This window comes from Rhynchophorus ferrugineus, unplaced genomic scaffold (assembly GCF_030347505.1).
Source record: "Rhynchophorus ferrugineus isolate W39M unplaced genomic scaffold, kcgeb_rfMv2 rfM1, whole genome shotgun sequence".
Lineage (NCBI taxonomy): Eukaryota > Metazoa > Arthropoda > Insecta > Coleoptera > Curculionidae > Rhynchophorus > Rhynchophorus ferrugineus.
In genome coordinates, this window is record NW_027472580.1 from 30149878 (window position 1) to 30172984 (window position 23107).

A 23107-nucleotide genomic window follows, 5' to 3' on the forward strand; every position below is an offset into this window, starting at 1 on the left:
AATCGGTCATATTTCAAGTGATCTAATTAGGTTTATATCTTTTTGCCGTAACGAATAATTAACATAATATATTTTCAGTTATTAAGCTGTATTTTCAGTCTTTAGTTCATTTGACTACCACTCGTTTTTTTATAGCTCTAGACAGAGATAGATTTCACCATAGCGACTGTGTTACTAAAAAGACTTTGTAAAACTAAGAGAAAATTGGGTTAAAGTAAAACAAAATATATTCTTAAAATGACCAGAAGTTCTGAAGCCTACGTCGTATTCCTCTACACATATTATTCTTCACACCAGTTTTCTGGCGTTTCCATCGACCCCTCGGATTAATAAGCAAATCTTTAATAAATTTTTAAAGTTAATCTAACGCATTTACACCAAAAATCCACATTTCAAAATGTTTGAGGAAAGGTGGATTAAAATTATCGAAAACGCCTCATTTATTATGGTTTTTGTTTTTGGAAATTTGGACTCTATAAGCAGAAATAACACATGGTCTCAAAAGTCACAGCCCTAACATCTAGATGGCTATTTTATTACTTTCGTCGCCTTTCCAATTAGTACTAACCTTCAAAAGAAAGTTGTTAGAAGTTCATGATATTCTACTCATAAGTTTGTGATTTATTGTGCTAAGTGTGACACTCCTTTTGTTATATTCAAAATAATGGATCAAAAGCAATTTCGTGTTTTAATTTTACACTGCTCATTGATGGGACTTAATCAAAACGATTGTCATCTGAGCGGACAGCAACTGGTGACAGGCCTATTTTGACGCAAAAGATAAATCTTTCTACGAAAGTGGTATTGAAATGTTAGAGCGGCGCTGGAATGATTATGTGGCTCCTGATGGAGATTACGTTGATGAATAAAGCCAATCCGAAAAAGCCGCATTTTCCTTGTTACGCCTCAATGGACAAATGGACTTTTTAGCCCATTTGTTATAGAATTTCAAATAAACACCTTGACTATTGCATACAGCTGAGATTATCACCTTCGATTGAAGTTACATGGCTTGTTGCATCTTAATTTTTATACTATGATACTATTTTATACGCGCACTTGTACAACAAAAACTGTTAAAAAATTCTAGTAGTATATAGCGACTCACATTTGGATGCTGTGATAAGTAATAAAATAAACTTAAAAAAAGAATTTTTAAAATACACAGCCCTTATATTAAACGAACATGTTATTGATCTTTTACGTTGATCGAACAAACAAGATGATCGATAGAACAATTTAATTCAGATAAAAAAACTATATCAGTGACAAATGTTGGCACGAGATTAAATGTTACCACAAAATGATATGATCTCATAGAAAAAGAAAGCCTACTATTCCAATTTTTCTCAGAGTATACCGGGACCTTATCCAGTATCGGGAGCCTCGAAAGGCGAGAGCGACCTAAGATAAAACTTATCGTGGACCTAAGATAAACCGTAAACTTTCTACATGACTTTTCCATACAGATACGTTTAGAAGGTTGAAAATCCCCTTACAATTTTCCGAGCTCCGAACGTTTACTCTCAGCTCGAAATAATAACATCGCCGACGAAATCGTATTTTCTTTCAATCTCTTCAGCTCCGCCAACAGAAAACTGATTTTTCCCCGACATTATTATTATTATAAAAGAAAATATATTGCGATGTCCACTCAGAATGAGAGTGGATGTTATTTATTTTAAACGATCTCTACATAATTGGGCATTGTATTGCGGTAAACACGAAGCATTCAAGTTGATTACGGCGGAAAGTAATAGAACAAAACGGCACTTTCCGAAAAAATTAAAATAAACGATCTGTTTCGGATAACAAGAAAAAGGTTTTCTTTTACAAATTAGATGTTTTTCTCAATCTTCCATGTTACTCTCTGCTTTGTTCAATATATCTTTATGTTTATTATTTAACTTAATGATTATTTATTAATTAAGGCTTACTATTGTGACTAAAAATTAAATATCACAGGTTAAAATAGCGAAGGTGCGTCGTTGGAATGAAACTATTGTTCTGAAGATGAAAACTCTTTCGTAACTTTTCTCCTGGTAACTTTCTGGCTATTCGCTACCTTCAAAAACTGTTTGGAGGATATTATTTTGAGTCAATTGAAGACAATAAAACCGAATTGAATAAGTGGACAAGTTTACAAATTCGAGTCAACGTTTGGACCAGAGCAGATGAAAACGGTTATTAACATTATAGAAACAAAAGGCAAAGTTGCTTGCATCATGATTGCAGGAAAGTAAGCAACTTGACCGTTGAACTGAAGTCACCATATACAGAAATAGAAATCACACGATGTTACTGTCTATTCAAAGTTATTTTGCACATACGCCAACTAAATGTGTGACGTCAAAACGTCGCAATGTTGCCGCATCAACTCTGTATCAACACTCATCAACAAAATAAAATAATTGAACAAAAGTGTTATCAAATATAATTTATTTTAACATTATAGTACATCCAAAAACTACAGTTAATTAACAGCAACAACAGTTTATAGGTTAGAGTTATAACCTCTTATCAATAATTGAGTTTTCAAGAATTTTGCATACGTCTGACAACCGTACGCCTTTGACAGGCTCATTCGTTTACAGCAAAAATAATGAGTATCGAAAATGATATTTTAATGGTCGATAATTAGCATCTTTACAAAACTGAATGACTTAATAATACCAATCAGAAAACCGCTATTTTATGTATATAGATGTCAAAAACATCGAATTTAAGAGTTAGGTTAGGTTATGCAACAGTTCATAGACGTCGTTGATCAAAATACGTACAAATATCTAACATCTAAGAAATTATTAATGAATCTCTTTAAACCTAATAAATATTTTTTAAAATTTTATTCCATCGTTAATGATATAGTAATCAGTTCAATAATGAAGTTATTTATGAGATAAATAAGACTGCTTAAGACCCATATGAGTCGTCAACATTTTATAGATTACCACCATTATATTTTAAAGGGAATCATGGAAATTCATGGAATCCTAGATTTATATGGAATGGAAATTTTATTAAATACAAGGAACCTTATGATTGTTTACATTAAAGTTGAAAAAAGAAACTTTATAAATGTATCTACAAGTTATCTATCTGACTTTCTCAACACCCATCATATGCTCTGTTTGACTCAATTATACAGAGGTTGCAAACTAATTTTGAAATATAATATTGTAAACTTATCTTACAAAAAATTTGTACCCTTTTATTTATCAAAATATAGCCCATTACTTGTCATTGTTTTTTCGAACTTTAGGTATTCTCATAAAAATGTATACGCTTTTCAGGAAGATATATGTTTTTCTTCCTTAATTAAAAACTCTAAGAAATTAGTAAAATATGAACACAAAGTAAAATATATAATAAAGGATTTTTAAAGATATTTGGCAACGTGCTCAAAGCCTTTCTGTCAGTTAAAATTGTTAAAATAGCACTCGCATGCCTTTGATGTCGTTTTAGGTTGGTGCACATCGATCGGCCACTGAAACGTACCTAATTGGCAAAAGGGAAGGACTGCTAGTTAATCCTGAATTGATCCCGGTCCATTCAGGTTTTCAATTTAATTTTCTGATATGCGAAGCAAGAGGGTTTTTTTACGACGACGATGGTTTGTGCGGACGCCGCTTTAAGCCGACTGAAGTGAAATTAAGTGAATCGAGCAAAATACACAGTTTTGATTAGACTCGATAATTTGAATGTACACTTAGAGGCTATTCATGCATTGCAATGTTGTTTTTATAGGACTTGTATTAGCTTAATCTTCTAAAGAGGATTCCAGATTATGTGGTATCCAGTCTCCATACATGAAACCGCACCTGACGCCTCGACAACTTCCTCTTTGCGCATGCTTCAATTTTCGATATTCTGTCATTTCACTTAGAAATGCCCTGAAATGCTATACTACAGGGAAGTGAACAAGATGTGGTATATAACTAACTCGTTATACGTATGCGTATTTCGATAATGTGCATGTTACGTTTATTATTTGCTAATTCTAGGTTTAAATATTTACATTATTGCTATTTGGTTATATATGATTATGATTATGTCATAGATTACTGCCAATTCAGTTTGTAAAAATATAAATTTCATTCTAAACTCGGAGCGGATTTTCCCTTCTCGTTTTACCCTAGTTAAAAATATAGAAAATGCTGTCTGATGTGCCGGAACATTTAACTGAATCAATCTATACAATTCGATTTGTATGGGTAATGGTCAACACTGATGCGAAATGTCTACAACATTTCTTCAAAACATTAGTGATAATAATTAAAAGTTACATACCGGCAAACGCTGGGAACAAAATTCTAACGCGTCAACATTGCGACGTGCTGACGTCACTTTTGATGGGGCATTGTTATCTAACACTAACACTGATTGGTAGAGTATATCACATTCGACAACAATTTTGTTTCATTTTCGTTCAATGTTTTCAATACCTTTTCTAATACTATTTTCTCCTACTAGTTGTTAATCCTCTGAAACATCTGCATAATCAAAATGGTATAGATATAAATGTTTTCATTCTTACATTTACTATCATCTTTAAAAAACTTCAATTTTCATATTATTTAACATAAATATGTCTTTGTTACAAAGAAGTCAAATTTGCGTTGCTAAATTATAACATTTTACTAATAATTCTTAATCTTACACACGTATTGATATTATCTGCTGTAAATATTCTCTATAAAATAATAAGAGTGTATACAACTTAATATATGCTGAGAATCTATCTGTCCAGCTTTATTTTTTAAAAATGTTTACCTCACGTACATTATTATTTATTATGTACAACTTATCATTATATTACAATTACTCAAATAATTATGAAATTAGTTTTTAACTGGACTATTGAATTTTTTAAGATCATATTAATATTTGGAAAATTAGAGACTAAATTTTCATTATTCGTTAATGCGTTTACTATTCTATCAATGTTTATGCTCTTCAACTCCGCATCTTCAACTTGGGATTATTTAAGATAGGTCCTTCGATTATTGAATTAAAAGAATTTATAAGCCTATATAGGCAAATCGATCAATCTTTCAAATAGATTTTTACGTTTTAAATAAGTAAATAATTAAATATTAGAATCACTTATCTCAATTCCGCAAAATTTACAGAAGTTGAAATTAAAATATAATGTGATGGATTGTAACTAATATTATTAATAAGGTTTTCCGTTTCCTTATTTCTAAAGCAATTACATTTTACTTGCGATGGAAAGTGGCTGTTAAAACAACTTTTAAACAAACTTTATATTTTCCTTGAAAAATAATTTTCATATTGACTAAAAGAATCGGTGACTTACACAAAGTACAAAATAGTCAAAAAATTGTTTCGAAAATCTTCAAAAGCATTGTGAAGCTCTTGTTACAAATTTGTATGCAGTTTCCTGTTATGTCGGGAAACCGTCTAATCTATTCGCGTATGTAAACGGAAACACAAATAATAATGTGTACTCTAACTAATTTCAGCAAACGGGTTATATAACCAAATACTTTTTACTGTATGCAACACATGCCGTGTACAGCTAAATATTTACAAACTACTTTTTAATTGCGCCTATTTTTCTATTATTCTATTAACTGAATCAATCTATACAATTCGATTTGTATGGGTAATGGTCAACACTGATGCGAAATGTCTACAACATTTCTTCAAAACATTAGTGATAATAATTAAAAGTTACATACCGGCAAACGCTGGGAACAAAATTCTAACGCGTCAACATTGCGACGTGCTGACGTCACTTTTGATGGGGCATTGTTATCTAACACTAACACTGATTGGTAGAGTATATCACATTCGACAACAATTTTGTTTCATTTTCGTTCAATGTTTTCAATACCTTTTCTAATACTATTTTCTCCTACTAGTTGTTAATCCTCTGAAACATCTGCATAATCAAAATGGTATAGATATAAATGTTTTCATTCTTACATTTACTATCATCTTTAAAAAACTTCAATTTTCATATTATTTAACATAAATATGTCTTTGTTACAAAGAAGTCAAATTTGCGTTGCTAAATTATAACATTTTACTAATAATTCTTAATCTTACACACGTATTGATATTATCTGCTGTAAATATTCTCTATAAAATAATAAGAGTGTATACAACTTAATATATGCTGAGAATCTATCTGTCCAGCTTTATTTTTTAAAAATGTTTACCTCACGTACATTATTATTTATTATGTACAACTTATCATTATATTACAATTACTCAAATAATTATGAAATTAGTTTTTAACTGGACTATTGAATTTTTTAAGATCATATTAATATTTGGAAAATTAGAGACTAAATTTTCATTATTCGTTAATGCGTTTACTATTCTATCAATGTTTATGCTCTTCAACTCCGCATCTTCAACTTGGGATTATTTAAGATAGGTCCTTCGATTATTGAATTAAAAGAATTTATAAGCCTATATAGGCAAATCGATCAATCTTTCAAATAGATTTTTACGTTTTAAATAAGTAAATAATTAAATATTAGAATCACTTATCTCAATTCCGCAAAATTTACAGAAGTTGAAATTAAAATATAATGTGATGGATTGTAACTAATATTATTAATAAGGTTTTCCGTTTCCTTATTTCTAAAGCAATTACATTTTACTTGCGATGGAAAGTGGCTGTTAAAACAACTTTTAAACAAACTTTATATTTTCCTTGAAAAATAATTTTCATATTGACTAAAAGAATCGGTGACTTACACAAAGTACAAAATAGTCAAAAAATTGTTTCGAAAATCTTCAAAAGCATTGTGAAGCTCTTGTTACAAATTTGTATGCAGTTTCCTGTTATGTCGGGAAACCGTCTAATCTATTCTCGTATGTAAACGGAAACACAAATAATAATGTGTACTCTAACTAATTTCAGCAAACGGGTTATATAACCAAATACTTTTTACTGTATGCAACACATGCCGTGTACAGCTAAATATTTACAAACTACTTTTTAATTGCGCCTATTTTTCTATTATTTTATTATGCTTTATATGCCTTCATTTTTATTTAAATACATTTTGCGATGTATGTAGAACCCAGCACAGATTTAATCTAATCAGTGGTTTAATAATGTAGAAAAGACAAGCAAAAAAATAGCACTTTCTATATTCGATGAGGTCCCGACAAATATGATAAATGCCAAATATAGTCTATTCAAAATATAGTCAATATATGTATGTCTAAAGTTGTAAATTCGTTTTACACTCAGACAATATTACCCTTATCATTTTATTCTATTTAAATAGAGATTTTTAGAAGAGATAATTCTGTTAGAGAAGTTCGAATATATAACAGAATGAGCTTGCAAAAGTTGTCCTGACTGAAAAATGATTTTCATTTATATAATTTCTTCTATATATCATTCTTTTTAATAATTTTTCTATCTCTAATTTCTTTATCTAGAATTCCAGAATTTTCAAAATAATTTAAGTACCTTTATTGAATGAGAACAATTAATATAAATAATAACTTTGTCCTGTAATATATGATAAAAGTCACAACATTTGTGTTTCATATATTTATTCTTCAAAAGCATTACAACTAGCATTAGGAACTATCGACTGAAAACAGTCGATGATCGTAAAACAGTCGAATTATGAATGAAATTAACTTGAATGAAAGAAGTTTTAACATTCAAAAGGCTTCGATAAAATCGAATAAGTCAATAAAAAAGACCTAATAGTTGTCAAGATAACAAAATAAAACTAAAAAATGATTTCCATTTATATAATTTCTTCTATATATCATTCTTTTTAATAATTTTTCTATCTCCAATTTCTTTATCTAGAATTCCAGAATTTTCAAAATAATTTAAGTACCTTTATTGAATGAGAACAATTATCATAAATAATAACTTTGTCCTGTTATATATGATAAAAGTCACAACATTTGTGTTTCATATATTTATTCTTCAAAAGCATTACAACTAGCATTGGGAACTATCGACTGAAAACAGTCGATGGTCGCAAAACAGTCGAACTATGAATAAATGAAGTTTTAACATTCAAAAGGCTTCGAGAAAATCGAAAAAGTCAATAAAAAAGACCTAATAGTTGCTAAGATAACATAAATGCGGTCAAAATTATTTTATTATTTACCAATTATAATTCTTTTTCCTCTATCAACTTAATAAATAATCATAAAAATTCTATTTCAAAATGCTTCTATCTTAATGTTCAATATATTGTTATTTACAATTATACGGCAAATAAATCATACAACCACATATATTACATATGAATCTATATAAGCATAAATTTGGAATGTTTTATTTTCAAGGTCGCGCCTAGGTAGTTAAAAACTGGTTAAATGAAGCTATACGAACCGAAAATAGCGACCATATAAAAAAGTACTCAAATCAATCGGACCGAAAACAGTAAATGAAAGTAATCGACTGAAATAGTCGATAGTAAAAAGCAGTCAGTTATTAACAGTCGATAGTTCCCAACGCTAATTGCAATGTTTTAACCTACCATATGGTTTGATAAATACAATGCTTTAACCGACGTTAAATATTAGTCAATTAGGAAACCAAAGAAACATTTACAATCTCAATAAATCACCCATTTGAAAGAACGAAACCACGAGTATTAAATTCATCACGACAAGAACCACTTTTGTAAAGTAGCACCCATTAACGCTGAAGCTGAAAAGCACGACAATGCAATTAGCCACCATAAAATGGTCTCAATTAAACAAAAACTAATGACTAAATTGTGTAGATTTCATGGACGCTGAACAGTAAACATTTAACCTCTGTAGGAGCAGCGGTACGCTCAGGAGTATACTGAATATTTACACGCACGGAAGTGAACTAGAACGTTTCGACATGTAGGTTAGTTGATCATACTTTAGCTACTTTGGTGAAGGTGCGTGCTTTCTGAGCTGTTAAAATACATAAAAACTTAGCACCTTTTATTATTAAAAATAAATTCATATAAATATAAAACCAGTTGTTCATTGGTTATGGTTTATTCTTGAAAATGTTATTGAAACTAAACCTGTAAATCTTTTGAAATACATTTTTAATATCTTCAGCAGGTATCCCTCTTTTAATATCTCTGCTAATCTAAGAGAATACAAATGGTGACTATTTATCGAAAGTAATTTCAGTAAAATTATTACTGCTACTGGGTTACTAGTAAACCAATCCCTTCACTGTGTGGTAGAAACCACTGCTACGGGACAGAGTGATTTTGCAAAATTGTGTTACTGATCCTTAGTTGACACTTTTTGGTCATTAAGAACTTTAGGAAGTTATATGCTCAGTAAACGTGTACAAGATATATGATAACAAAACACATCCTCTGTCCCATTTGTGAACCCACAGGACGTTTTACATTAAAGTTGGCCTTATTAAGAACTTTGTCAAAACGTACAGTCGCAAAGGACTTGCTTTCGGATACGTAACCAAGTTGTTTACAAAACTGTGATACTAAAAAATTAAAGGATTATTTATCGGTCCTGATATTCTAAAACTAAGGGCTGACGCAAAGTTTACAAAATGTTTATATTTGATGAAGCTGCAGTATGGGCATCATTTCAAAGTGTTGTTCACCACTTTCTCGATAATCACAAATCAACGGATTATAACCACGTAATCGTAAAACACATTTTCTGCATTCACATCTTGTTTTTTTCCACAAAACGCGATCCTAGGCTATTCCTGAGATTTTGGGACAAAAGCATGACGAGCAATTACTGTTAGATCCTAATGAGTGAAACAAATAGTATAAAATACTCAGTACAACCACTATTAATTTCTGATTTATACTGACCGTTAATGGTAAAACATAGTAAAAGAATGAATTTATTTAATATTTCGAAAACTAGGACCAATTTAAAAAAACTATTGATTTGTATAACTTTATTTGTGTAACTATTGCTGATTTGTATGCAGCCCTCCAATTTCCAAATTTACCTTATTTATAACCAATGTACAACAAAAAATAAATATATACAGAATTTAATTTATGGATTCCAACTCAAACTGACAATACCTAAATAATGCTCTTTAGTCATTAACCACTACCCATAGGAGGAAGTATATAAATTAACGCTAGTTATTATCTTAACTAATCGAACACGATCTTTTTTGTGATTATGCCATATCTTCTAATTATATTAATTAAACCTTGCTTAATCAACAGTGTAATTCTATATTTAATGTATAGTGTTTGGCTTAGGATTAAATAACTTTGTGCACAATAATTAAATAGCATACAGAGTTAAATAATAATAAATAATTATGACAGCTTTAATAAATAATAAAGTTTAATAAGGTATTAATTATGTTATAAGACATCTTAAAAAAGGTTTTTTTGTGTCCGTTGAAATAACATTAGAGTCAAGCAATAACATTACATCTCTGGAAGTTTTATTTATATATCATAGACAGGCGATTTCTTAAAAATTCGGAGACAAAATCTAAATTAAGGAGTCAGTGGTAACAGTTCGCATGACTTATTTTTTAAATTTGATTTTCTACAGTCAATGATGACGATATAACATTTGACTTGCGAAGCTCTGTTACTCTTCGGAATAACAATTAATCATGAATGGAAAATACAGTTGTATAAATTAAGTTGCTGTATTTTAAAGTATTTTTGTATTAGGTAAAATAAATAAGTAAAATATGTATCTACTTTCAGTTATCAATTTGTCCCATTGTTCAATGACCAATTAAATATGTAATTATAATTAAATTCTGCTAGTCTAATAAAGTAAGTATATCAACATACACAACATGTTTAAAAACCTATTAATATATATTATACCTACAATTCACTCTCTAATATCTATCACTTAATTAACAATCCGAGCTATATTACCATCTGATATTGAACAAATAATAACGACACATTAAAAATATCAGTTCAAATATTAACAACAAAATATTAAAATATTTTCTCACTGAAGCTAAAGCATAAAGTTTTAGATATTAATGATTATCAGCTAATTAAAAACAATTATTGACAAAGTTCGTATTTAAATATATATTAAAAACAAATTAAAACAAGGCAATATTTTCTGGAAGTGTTATTTTTATACTTCATAAGAAAAATGTTGCCGAAAGCGTTTTTTAAATTTACACTAAACAAACCGTGACGATTTTATATAGAAATACCGGTAAGAGAATTATAAAGAAACCATGTTGAATGAGATCAGAAAGGCCATTGTTTTATGAAGAATTGGTCGTTATCAATAATCAACAATTAATTATACCAAGTATTCAAGGAAGCACTGAGCAAAATTGTCCTCACTATGTCAAATAAAAAGACTGGATCACTACTTGCTCTCGGATGACATAAAAAAGATTGAGATATAACTTATGATATACCGCTTCTTATCAATCAGAGTGTACAACCTTTTTACACAACACCTCTAATTTTATGAAGAAATATACAAATTTGAAATTTTGATTGCAAAACCTGATTAGTTGATGTCATCCTTTATGATATCGTTATGTTGATATTATTTTATTAGAAGTTTAAACTCATTTTTGTTACCATTTTAACAAAGGTTCTGCAAAAAATGGAAAGTGATATTTAGAAAATTGTGTAACAATACTGCTGGTTGAGAGCTGCGAAATTACATCGCCGTACAATGAAGACTTTTACTTTGAACTGAATTCGTATTATCTAACGCGTCGATCATTAGCACTATGCTCTAACGTAACGTTAGTTTGTTAATGGACTAATAAATCAGTCGTAATTACTATGAGATTCATTACCAATGAGATTCATTTTACTATATAAAATTTTATTATAATATATTAATAATTAATGTGTTTTCTGTAACACATAATAAGGTAATTTACCAGTGTATGGACACAGAGTCACCTTGATGTAGTTATTATCGGCTGCCCCAACTGAACTAAAACATCACAAGCTATTACAGTCGATTATAATTAATCCCTTATGGAGAGAGATCAGTATTATAAGTATTTTTTATGACATATTACCTTAGGTATATTTAGATTCATTACAAATTAATCATATCATTATTTTAATAATTTTTTATCATATTGCAACTTTTATATTTTAATACAGAAAAAAATTATTAGTTATATATGTAATGTTGATTATATAACATAGCAGACAACATATAGTATACAATATTCAAATGTACTCCTTAATATAGTTTTATAATAGTTTTAAGCGTTTTAAACTTCGAGCTAATTAATAAAAACAATAATAAAATGAGCATTTTTCCGAAGTTAAATTAGATGATCATCAATGATCACAAAGTGATTACCTGAAATTATTTCTGTTGATATGGAATGCAAATACTATTATAAATATCAAAATATATATTAGTTAACAATTAACAAAACGTGTCTATGATGTTAGAAAGAAAACCCGTTTTCGATGCCTTCAAAATGATCTTTAGTTTAGGAAATAGTTAGATATCCGGTTATTCTAGAGTTAAATCTAGAACAAATTTTGAAATAGTCGCTACGAGTTAATACTGCGTGAAAAAGAAAATTCTCATGAAAATGAATCTAATAAAGAATTATCGATGCATAATTACGGCCTTCTTCAGATAAATATATTTATGTGAAAGGCGCATAATAATCAAATAGTTTTATTTGTTGACAATTTAACTCGGCGAAAGAAATTCATAAGGAGTAGTACCATAGTTTTTGCATCGATTTTTTAATCATATTAAAATTAAAGAGTAATATTAATTATCCATCAAACATAAATCAAAACAACAAGCAAAACCATCAAAACCTATGAACGCCTTAAGTATTCTGATACATTTACTGTGTTAGATATTTACAAATTAATTTAACTTGAAAATCTGATATGGTGGAATATGTTACATATTATAAAAATTACTCGGACATACCTAGAACAGTACAATTTCGGTCTTTGACGGTAATATGGTAATGCAAGTTAACCTTAATGGTAATGTAGACCGAAATATAGTAGAAATACTTTATAGGATTAGAAAATATGTCTAAAGTATGTAGACCAAACAGTAAAATGTTGTCTATATAGACTATTTAATTATAATATCTTATATAAATAAGACTAAGGGAACATAATTATATTTCGGAATAAATGCATGATTTTATTATGAAATACAATTTTAAAAATTAAAAGAAATGTTTATTAAAATATTCAGAATATTTGGTATACATATAAACTCTGACATAAATCATACTTGAATTTGGCAGTAAAAACAACTCTTTGAAAACAAAATATATCCAGAGTATCAACCTTCAAAAACACCTGGGGACATTGGTTCAACAAATAATCTATATATAGTCGGAAAATACTTGGCCAGAACTTTATTGAAAAATAATATCAAAATATTGTGGGATAAATATACCCGTCAATGAAATATTAAATATCAGTAAATGCGACAGAATGTCATCATAAATAAGAGTAAATTATTGTCCTAGTTTTTAAAATTATTCTCGGTGACTCAAGCAAATGTATTAATATATATATATATATATATATATATATATATATATATATATATATATATATATATATATATATATATATATATATTCAATATTTTGCCTGCAAATTCAATATTTTGCCTTTGCTTCTGGGAGGCCTAGAAAGTTTGAAACCATGTATTTTAAGCAATCCCCATATCTTGACAATTATTTTACACACTGCTTCATCAATCCCAATTTTATGTTTTATTTTAAGGTACCAACGTTTCTAGCAGGACGTTCAAATTTAAGCTCCCCTTTAGACTTGTTGCCTAAGCAGCATGCACAAAATATTAACAATCCACTTAATATGCCAATTCCAAGTTCTTATAGAAAGAAAGAAAACTTAAGAAACTTTGAGGTGTATGAAATGACCTGAATGAGAATGAAAGCATAAGAAACCCCATTATGAACCAGAACTGCTTTAAGGTCACTTTTTGATGAATAATATGTATCGAAATGGATCTCAAATACATTTAAAACATTCCTAACATTCTGGATTTGTTTCCACATTATTTATTCTCATTTTAGAGACATACTTTTCTGATGAAGCAGCATTAAAAGAACCAAAACTAGTAATAAAATCACTAAAATATAGTGTAGTGGATTCAGCAAAAATAAGACAAGGACTATGGGGAAATATTTTGTATGGACTAAGGTGTTCTTTCGAAACAATTTCAATTTTGTAAACCGTTGTTTGAACTCTCGAAGAGAACTATAGAGAAGCCAGAAAGAAATATATATATTTGACACCTTTGGAAGCTGAACGTGTTGTGTTTAAATACTTAGGGTCAATAAAACGAGCTAGAAAGAGAAAAAGTATAGAAAGAGAGAAAAAATGTATAGAAAACAGTCCAAAAACATAAGATTAAGTGAGGCAGATGGTCATCAGCAATAGCAAAATTTGGTCTTGGAAAATTAATGAAAAAAAGACTGAGAAGTAAACACTCTCTCCGAGCGCCATCTAAGGAGTGATGGCGAAAAAATCACACGGAAACATCTTCACATAATAAACATTAAATTATTATAAACATTATGTGAACATAATTCTATAATAAAGGACAAGATTTAGCAATCATTTTAAAAACAATTTTACGACAATTTATTAGCTTATTAAGATATATTTGATCAAGTCATCAACTCGATATGACTGAAAATATTCCGAAGAATATTATATTCGATAATACAAGTTTCCAATGAAAATGTTAAACGGGGTTTGACAACAATTAGTGCTGCCAGAAAGGCAGAACTGTAAATAGCAACCCTCGTACTAGGTATACAATACAATTTAAACATGGAAATAATTTACTTGTTAAAGATAAAACAATCAGCAACTAATCACTTGGAATATTAGCGTTTCACTACCTTACTAACACAATATATACGGTTGGGGCAACGTAATACCATTTGGGATCCATAATATCATTAATTCAAGGCAGAGTTTAGGTCATCTATTACACGGGTTGATGCTCAATTTCTCTTTAGATATCGAATATAACCGAACGCATTCTGGTCCAATTAATTGAACTTTTACAACGTCGGAATTACGACGCGTGCACGAACTTTGTCGTGCAAGAATTAAACACCGGCTGTATTGATTAATGTTGTGCACGTACTTCATAGCTTCCGGTGCATCTCGTCGATTTCGTGACAGCATTGTTCTGGTTCGATAGTTTCACCATTATTTACAGCACTAAATATTTGGTTTTTGATTGAAAACATTTCTGATACAATACGAAAATATTTGTTGGGTATGGTTGAATATTTGATAAAAGGGATATTGTTACTGCCTGCATTGTTGATTGTAAACCTTTGTTAAATATTAAATAAAATAAAAATAAAGTTTTATATTATTTTATTATTGTCTATATACGAGGGATGTTTAATAACTCACTAAGTTACTGAAATACACACTCAATAAATTTCGCAAAACACCAGAAATCAAGGAATAGTCAAAAGAACACATATTTTTAGGATAAACGCAGAGCTATTCCTAACGACTATCTTGAAAAGGGTAAAACAATTACCGGCGAATATTATTTAGAGCTTTTGGGAAGATTCCATATTGATTTGAAGTGACAACAATCGCATTCGCTCCGTTTCTCTGCTTGTAAAACCCGAAGAAATGCCTGGATGCTAAGACATTTTGGTCGAATGAAGAGATTATCACTGAAACAAACATCAAACAAAAACACAAAAATAAGATCGTGCTGAGAAATAAAACTAATTTATCAAACTGCCCTCGTAGATAGTGAGTTCGGGTTCGGTAAGATAGAGATTGGGCAAATCTTTAGCGAGTTTGGTACTGTCATTAAAAAATTAATGACGCCACATAAGCGTAATTTATTTCCTGATAACGCTTTTTTCATAATAAGAGATGATAGATGATTTCAGGAGACTTACATCATTCTGCAATCGCTCCATTCCCTTTATTTATCTTCTTAACCATTTGCTAAATTGTTTCAATAATTATTTTGAATTGATTAAAAATATTAAAACCAAATTCAATTCATCTGTTTCCAAAACTAAAAAACAAGGTGACATTGGATGTAATGTTTATCCAAGTATCCTCAAAATCCCAAAGGAACGAAATACATTTGGAAAAATATATAATGCATTTGGGTTTTATTTTCGAAATATTACTACTTTTGACACCAGTATTCTATTCTGTGAAAAGCTTAATAAACGTTCTAAAATTTAACACGCTTAAAAGCACGGAAAATAAGAGCAATCGAGAAATACGATCCACAAGACGTTGCTATCCATCCATTACTAACTAAAAACATATAAGCGTTCAAAAGTGTTATATGAAAAGTCTTTAAAACCCGTATAACCCTTATATGAATACATTTGTCTTATCTTCATTATTTGTCTGGTAGTTTCTACCAAATAAAACATTTTATACACAAGATAGTTTACATTAATCATTTGAAATAACTTTAATTCTAATATTTACCTTATTCTGGTCGAATAATTAAAAAAGAATGGATGTTTCTCTTTGAAAATAATAATACAACTATTTTAGTTTGACCTAAAATGGTTTAGATTAAATACTAATGGTTAAATATGAATTGTTGTTGATCGAACAAACATTGCAATAGGAAACCATAAAACATAATAAAAAATAAAAAAGTTTTGTATCATTAGATACACATACATAAAACAACACATTACCAATAGACATGGACTCTAGTAGCATCAACCTCCTAAATATCTCAATGACTAACTGATTAAAACCCTTTGAGTCAGCTGCTACAGAAAAACTATTACAGTTGTAATTACAAACATTGTAAAGCTGAAGTTTATAACTGAAGATAACATGCAGATAACACCAAACTCTTACATGATGAACGCTGCTATGATTGAACAAATAAGTTGATTTCAAAATATTATCGAGAATTTGACCCGTTGATAATGATGGATAAAATAACTGGAACAAAAATTCATCCAGCAACCGGCCAATATATCTGCTAACAATGCTATGACAATTTATTTGAATACTCGTATGATAATGTTCATTCATTAAAAACAAAAAATAAGTTTAAAGCCTTAGCTTATATCAACTTATTTCATTTATTGGAGAAAAGTGTTGTTCCGCCAAAACAAATCAAGTTTATGATAAGCAAAAATTAAGTAAATTAACAGGTTTTAACTAAATCTTTAGCAAATTTTTGGTTACAAAATTTGCTAATAATTAAGGAAAAAAATCGATAGTTAAAAGGCAAGAAGTCAGTCGAAGTCACTTTAATATCAACATTTCCTATTATAAATAACTAGCGACCCGCCCCGGCTTCGCACGGGTGCAATGCTGATACTAAATTAAATACACTACAGAAAAAATATGAACGTTGTATATAAAAACATAGCGGCCCGCTCCGACTTTGCACGGGCATAAAATATATATGCCTATGTCACTCAATGAAAACATGATTAAAATCGATCCAGTATTTTTGGTTCATTCATTACTGTCCTTGGCCTGCACGCATTAAATTTGGAGTAAAACAATTCCTCTTCCCCTATACTTACTATGAAGATTTCCTGCTATCTTTGGAATATCTAAATTCATAAAATTTTTATTACATTACACATTTTTAAACGCAAATTTTAAATTTGTAATATCTCCGAAAATATTTGTTTAATTTACATGCTATAAGGAACCATATTGATCTATATTAATTGCACACTGTATTTAAGGTACTTAATTCGATAAGGATTAATGCCGTATTGCTTAAAATAGCTTCGTAAATAAGCCATTTTCTCACGTAAAAAGTAAACAATAAAAATGGTTAATGTGGGTTATCCCTAAAAGATAAACATATACCATCGCGGACTTTTTTGTAGACCTTTTTATGGTGTACAATACTGTAGTACATTAATTTGATCTAACTCGTAGGGTTAGGCAGCGTTTTTGCTAATTGCTAAATAAGCCTAAAAAAATTTACGACATCACGTTAGAAACCTCTAAAATTAGCAATGTTGCCTTAGTATATTACGCATGTATTATACATATAAACCTTCCTCTTGAATCACTATATCTATTGAAAAAAACCGCATCAAAATCCGTTGCGTAGTTTTAAAGATTTAAGCGTACATAGGGATATAGGGACAGAAAAAGCGACTTTGTTTTATACTATGTAGTGATATATCCGGATTATTGAATATCGAAAATGTTTTCAAATTGCTTAAAAGAAGACTATATTTAAATTTTTTTATAAATCTTTTAGTTACTGTACTGCGTGTGTCTTTTTTAGATGGGAGTTTTAGGAATGGTGTATTTTCCTTTCAAATAATGCACTGAACCTGTCAAGCAGTTGAAAAATCCTTATAAGAATATATATTTTATTTTCCAGTGGATTGAAAGCACTAGTATTTTTTTGAGTAGTAAAAGCCGACATTTCTACATAACATTTTGTTGTCTCATTTAAACAATATATATAATCAACGCATAATTCAGATTAATTTTTACCATCATTACAAAATTCAAACGACAATATTTAATTTCACTTTAACAATTTAAATTAAATTCAATTTAATTGTGTATTTTTCAATATAGGTGTTATTCCTTTGTAGAATTTTGTACAATTGACGGTCCTCCTACTGTTGCAATAGCCGCGGGTTCGAATCCTGCTGGGGACATGGTCGTAAATTTATGTTTGTGATCGTTTAAAATTTGTGAATGTTCTAGGCAAGAGTGTAAAATCCGACAAGGAAAATGATCCCAGTCACCCTAGTAACCAGGCTGGGTAAGACCGGATCTGTCTTCTGGGATGATTTCTAAAGTTGGTCACTCGCCAGTCGGTAGGCTTAATGCTGAGGACCCTGGTTCGGAGTCCACGTTAAACTTTAGGCCCAGTCCAGATAAACCCATAGTTGGTAAAAGGAGACATTTTTTTTTAGATATTATAAAAAGTAAAATAATCCGAAGTGATCAACATTTTGTCGTTTGTTATTTTCAGCATAATTACAAAATAAAAGATATGTAAATTGATTAATGTATTTATATAAAATAATTTCTTTCCCCCTCAACAAATCTAAAAACTTTAATAACGGTAAAAGCGTATTCAAATTTACTGTTTCTTTCTAAATACGACATTTAATTTGTTTAAATCCAACCTCTATGTTAGTGAGTAGTTATTATAAATTATTTTTCTTCATGTAATAAATGCTGATAAAAAATCTCTTTCTTTTCTTTCTTTCTGTTTGTTTTACCAAAACGTTGTTCTCAGCTAAGACGTCTTTAATCAATGAAGATTCAACCAACACAGACAGACCAGAATAAAATATTTATTTACCGGCCTTAGAAAATTTAAATGATCTCTCGAAACAACGGTTAATTTCGAGAAGTTATTACAGACCATCTCTACTACCCCCTCGCAAACACCGTCCCTTTTTAGGCAAAAGGTATTGTTTTAGGCAAAAACATTTTTTAAAATTCTGGGCTACCGTGAATTTTGTTTTATTCCGGCAGACTTTCGTTTTAATTAGCTACGTCTTAAAATAGAATATTAATATTTCAATTAATTAAAACCGTGGTGTTTTCACCCATTTTGACTTAAATTTGAATAAAGGCCCAATGAACATTGCACGATGTATAGCACGTGCAGTAAAATTGGTATAAAATAGGTTCATCTCTAGTTAAATAAAAATAATCTTTGATCAATTCATTTTTCCTTCTACTTCTACGTGCTTCTTACACCATCCACCAATTTTCTAATTCAAATCTGATTGTAATAGCGTTGAATTATATTGAAGCAGCTTTCCCTAGATCATCTTACTGTTGAGTACTATAATTTCCTCGTGTGTTTTTTTCAAATCTGTTAATGTATATGTTTAAGTTAATGTTTGTAGTTTTTGTCTATTCTCGTCTAATCGGGTCATCTTCCATCCTTAACTTCTAATCTATAACTAAGAAATAACTTTTTTCACACACACATAACTCGCATAATAATTAAATAAGTATGCATACATACGAAATGTGAACAAATATTAATGTATAATAGAAAATTAATACAAAAGCCAATGTCAATATTCGTTTGAGACAATACAGGGCGGCTTAGGAGCAATATTGGCATCAAGATTTATACTAAATTTTAGTAAATTATAATTTTTTCACTTAGAAATTCTTGGGTGTTGGTTTATATGTATAAAATTGATAAAGTATCCATACAAACAACTGTTAAACAATATATAACTTAAATCCCATGGTTCTGACATTTCTGTATGTAAAATAATATTTTTCCATTTAGTATTGTTGAGTTATTTATTATAAAGAGACGCTAATCATAGAACCCTCAAAATTGCACTTTTGACATTCATTACTTTTGCTGTTTGATTACTTTGTTGTGGGTTTGATGTCAATGACAAAGAAGGACCTGGATCAAAAAGTTCGAAGTTAATGCAGATATCTGATGACGTGTTGTTGTTTTCACACCACAGAGGCCAAGTTATTACCTAGCATGACAACATTTAGAAACACGTTGCAAAAGTTATGAGCAATACACTGTTGCATATAGCGTACAGAAATAATAAATGATTACCACCACTTCAGATCCATGGTTCCATGACACAAGAGTTCAAAATAATAAATAATTGCAAAAATGACATAAATATGAGAAAAATTTATAGAAAAAATGTATTGTAATCACACCAATTTAAAAACAATCATCTTTAAAGTAAAAAATGGTCAATATGCATGCAAGCACCCAATACTAATTTTAGTATGAGAACCTTATATTTATTCTATTACTTTAATTTCAATTTATAGATTTGATATGACTGATTTTTGATTATCATAAAAGATATAGTTACCCAGAAACCGTGGTGTTGTTCATTATGATTACCTTCCCTTAAATCAAACTGTCAACAAGGAATGTTATTTCAATGTCAAGAGCTTGTGCGAAAATATTCGTCTGAGGAGGCCTGTCCTATTGATCGATAACTTTTCTATTCGTCATGATAGCATGCCATGCCATATCTTACACAGTATTCGTCTTCATGCATAATTCAACTCAATAATTATTTCACAGCTTAATTCCTATTAATTTAATTTTACTCTCTGACTACTACTTAAACTCACAAAAACATTTTCGAAGAACCGTCTCTTTAAGACTACTGATGATATTAAAATCTGATGATAAAAATGAATCAAAACATACTAAGGCCCATTCGAGAAATCAAATTTTATTCCACAGAGAAGAGAAAATTATCCTATTATTCCTAAAAAAAGCTACGCGATCCTATTTCTACTCTATATCACAAACCACCTTAATATATAGAAACAAACAATCCTAAATGTAATATAGCTGAGCAATAGGATTATAGCAACGTTAAACAAACAACGCTGCAAGATATTCAGTTAAACTCCATTTTAATTAAATTTTCAAAATTAGACGGAAAAAGCTTTCATTTTTGTTCGTTGTTTTCCATTTTGTTCATTATGAGCTTTTGTTTAACTTTGTCAACTGATGTAAAGTTTATGTTTATATTTAATACTTGCTGTTTATATTTATGGATGATTAAATCTCGTCAGCCGTTGTCGGTAAAAACAAGGATATGATAAAACATTTTGCAAGATTTCGAAAGGATTGCGTTAACTTATTGTATATAGCGTCAAATACTTATGTGAAATTGATTTACGTCATAGCTCCAGTGTTTGACTATTATTTATTGCGTCATATTGCGGAAAAATAACTAAATAGCTCGGAATATGTCATGTCATTATTTGTGAAACGTCAATGAAAAAAAACAACCCATGAAGTGTATTACCTCTTTTAAAGAAGTTTACCATTTCACCCTTTGCAGTGGTTTACTTTACCTATTGCTAGGCTCTATTTTATGGCCTCTTATTTCGTCTTACTGCATTATTTCTTCCTAATTTCTCACATCTATTCATATATCTAACAAATAAAGTAATAAAATAGTATATATCGTAAACTTCTTTTCTCCTCCAATAATCTACTCTTCCGTCTTTCGCCTTATCCCCTGCAGAACTGATAATAAATATGTCGATAGTAAATATTAGGAACAGTAAATACCCAACAAGTTGTACAAAACATACAATAGTAGTAAATTGATAAACAAAAACGCTTCTAATAAAGTAAAGGTTGGCTTTGGTTGGTTGAAAAAAAATTCTATCAACCTTAAATTTTAAAAAAAAACCAATAACTACTATTACAAATAACTATTTTCGTAAAAATTAGCTTAACAGTGTCTTTAGGGGCATCAATATTGCAGTGGCGATGATAAGGCCTAGGTAATCACTCTACATTTTAACAGTAAGTATATAAGAATTTTATACGGTTAGTAGATTTATGGCTCCGTTTGTGTTCTTTAGATGCCAACGATATCAAATAATAGGAAGTAATATATAAAACTGTTGCCGACTTCGGTCTCAACAATTTATGATATTGATGTTAATGTCAAATAACGGTAAGAATAATAACATTCGGGGATGATAAATTGCAAGACTTATCGGGCGAAAGGCTAACTCGAACTCTCAGAGGATTTTAAGACAGTTTAGTAGCTGATTAATCAACTATTTTGAGAGGTTTATATGCGATAGAAAAAAATCGAATAAGAACCCGTCTACTAGATGATTGGATAATATCATTTTGAACATTTTTGGCGTTAGTGGCTGGCAATATAAAAGAAATCTACTACGACAATTCCAAGTGCAAGAAAACATAGACTAGTCCATAAAGTCTGCTGTGTGTATATGGTTAGATCGGCAGGGGGCTGGTGTATTACGAACTCCTAACGCTACCGTCTACAAAGCTCGTCCACTCATCGCAAGAATATACCATTGCAGCTCGAATTCTGAACGCCACTTGTTCAGATCAATGCGAAAATGGATCAATTGTAGGATTTCTGCCAAACCAACATCGCTCATCCGAAACGGATGACCTATCTATAGGTCTAGGCTATTTTGTCAGGATGGTGGAAAAAAGTTGATTAACATATATTATACAAATTTTTCTCAATAAATACCTTTTAAAAAAATGAAAAATTATTAGAATACATCTAAGCATCTAATAATGTAAATATCTGAAGGTCTTTTTTTTGCTATTAATATAGCATATAAACATTTAGCATTAGATGAAGAAGAAATTCTTTAAAATGTAT

At 29.7% G+C, this 23107-nt stretch overlaps 1 protein-coding gene across 7 annotated transcripts in view; it reads right to left on the reverse strand.

Moving 5' to 3' along the window:
• LOC143206658 (uncharacterized) overlaps positions 1-23107 on the reverse strand; it is a 185304-nt gene that overhangs the window by 61896 nt on the left and 100301 nt on the right. The gene's annotated exons all lie outside the window — the stretch shown is intronic.